The following is a 2,500-nucleotide window of genomic DNA, read 5'->3' as shown; positions in this document are numbered from 1 at the left end:
TAAAACTGAACTGCATAATCTAAATGGGGCCTAACAAGAGCAAGATATAGTTGAAGAACAACACCAGGTGTCTTATTAGTAATGCTTCGATTAATACATCCAAGTGTCCAATTTGCCTTATTACGAACATTTGTGCATTTAATTTTTTATTTTAAATTCTTAATAGATTTTTTGGCTTTAAATTATTAATAGATTTTTTGGTTTTTAAATTCTAAATAGACCTAAAGGTAATTAGCTGATCGTTTGATGCAAATAATCTATCAACTATCTTGAAAATAGGTGCAACATTAGCAACCTTCCACGACTCTGGCACTCTGCCTGATTCTAATGATTTATTATATATATGGTAGACAATGGCTAGCAAAGCTCCTCTTTGCATTCCTTAAGCATCCTGGCAAACACTTCGTCAGGCCCTGGGGATTTGTTTGGCTTGAGGTTCACTATTTGTTTAATAACATCCTCCCTGGTAACTACTAAACTAGTCAACCTGTCCTCTTCCCCACCTACATAGACTTGTTTGGCTCAAGGTATAATGTTCAGTTCTTCTTTAGTAAATACCGAGATAAAATATTTATTTAAAATACTGCACATCTCTCTGTCATTATCAGTTATCTAACCTGTCTCAGTTTTTAATGGACCTGTCCTTTCTCTAATCATTGTTCGATATAACTGAAAAACAAAACTTTAGGATTTGTCTTTGCTTGCCCTGCGAAGTGAACTTCATAGTTTCCTTTTGCCCACCTTATCTCTTTTTTAACATTTCTAACAAGTTGGACGAACTCTTGTCCCAATCTGACTTCCTCATTCTTAATTCTTTTGTACCAAGCTCTCTTTCTACCTATAAGGTCCTTCAGGTCCTTTGTTATCCAATTTGGGTCATTATTATTCTATCTATTCAATTTGTATGGTAAACTACGTTCCTATGCCATGCTTAGAATATTTTTAAAATAAGCTAAATTTTGAATCCACATCGAAATCCCTTTTTACATCACCCATCGCTGGGTTTACGTTTCGCTCCAAGACCAACCCACACCCTTATGCCCAGGACGTTCCAATTATTTTACCCAAAACATTTCTTAGATAATTGAACTCTGCTTTTCGAAAATCTTGTACTTGCGCAGAATTACCATACACATTAACTGAACTTCTTTTGAACTACCAAGCTAACTACACATTGCTAACATTCACCTGCTTTTGAACAGCATTGCAAACATTCAGCTTCTTTGGAACTACCAGGCTAATTATACACTTAACCTTCTTTGGAACTACCAAGCCAGCTACACAGTATTAACATCTTTGGAACTATCTAGGTAGCTACACATTATTAACATACACCTTCTTTGAAACTACCATGCTAGCTACACATTATTAACATCTTTGGAACTACTAAGTTAACTACACATTTTAATATCTTTGAAACTTTCAGGCTAGCTACACATTAGTAACATCTTTGGAACTACCAAGCAAGCTCCTCATTATTAACATCTTTGGATGTTAATAATGTGCAGCTTATAATAATAAAAATAATAATAAAAAATAGTATTATATAACATTACATTATATATATTGTATAATATATATTGTATTATATATTACATAATAATAAAAAACTACCAAGCTAGCTACACCTTGTTATTATCTTTCGAACTACCAAGCAAGCTACACATTATTAACATCTTTGGAGCTATCATGCTAGCCACACATTATTAACATCTTTGAAACTACCAAACTAACTACACATTATTAACATCTTTCGAACTTATTAACATCTTTAGAACTAGCTACGTATTATTAAGATCTTCGAAACTACCAAAGAAAGGTAAACATTATTAACATTTTTGGAAGTACCAAGTAAGCTACATATTTTGTACATCTTTGGAACTACCAAGCAAGTAAATTATTAACATCTTTGGAGATATCATGCTAGCTACACATTAATAATAGTGTGTAGCTTGCTTGGTAGTTCCAAAGATGTAGAAAATATGTAGCTTGCTTGGTACTTCCAAAGATGTTAATAATGTTTACTTTTCTCTGGTAGTTTCGAAGATCTTAATAATACGTAGCTAGTTCTAAAGATGTTAATAAGTTCCAAAGATGTTAATAATGTGTAGGAAGTTTGGTAGTTTCTAAGATGTTAACCTTCAACTATACAACTACTATGATGATCAACCCACACATCAGGAAAGAGAAGCAACGACGACGTTTCGGTGATGATCGATGAAGATTAAGCTACCCAAGAGGTGGCACGGGCATGAATACCCCGTATGTGGTAGATTTATTTGGAGTGAATGTGATCTTTAGTAGTGAAAGGATATACTACGTGCTATACTCCCATTTTGATAATCAGTCCTTACTATGTGACAGCAATCGCGTGGGAGGACACTGCTTGACAGTACTTATAAAGGTGTCCAACTGCTAGATACTTGAAAGAAGAGAGGAAGGAACAGGTAAATATAAGGTGAGAGTGAGGTTAGGAGCAGGTAGGAGAAAGGTAAGAATA

At 34.2% G+C, this 2,500-nt stretch overlaps 1 protein-coding gene across 1 annotated transcript in view; it reads right to left on the bottom strand.

The window, feature by feature from the left end:
* Nucleotides 1-2,500, bottom strand: part of LOC138349777 (serine/arginine-rich splicing factor 4-like) — a 15,672-nt gene that overhangs the window by 1,673 nt on the left and 11,499 nt on the right. The gene's annotated exons all lie outside the window — the stretch shown is intronic.

This window comes from Procambarus clarkii, chromosome 56 (genome assembly GCF_040958095.1).
Source record: "Procambarus clarkii isolate CNS0578487 chromosome 56, FALCON_Pclarkii_2.0, whole genome shotgun sequence".
Taxonomy (NCBI): Eukaryota; Metazoa; Arthropoda; class Malacostraca; order Decapoda; family Cambaridae; genus Procambarus; species Procambarus clarkii.
This window is presented reverse-complemented; position numbering and strand designations above follow the sequence as displayed.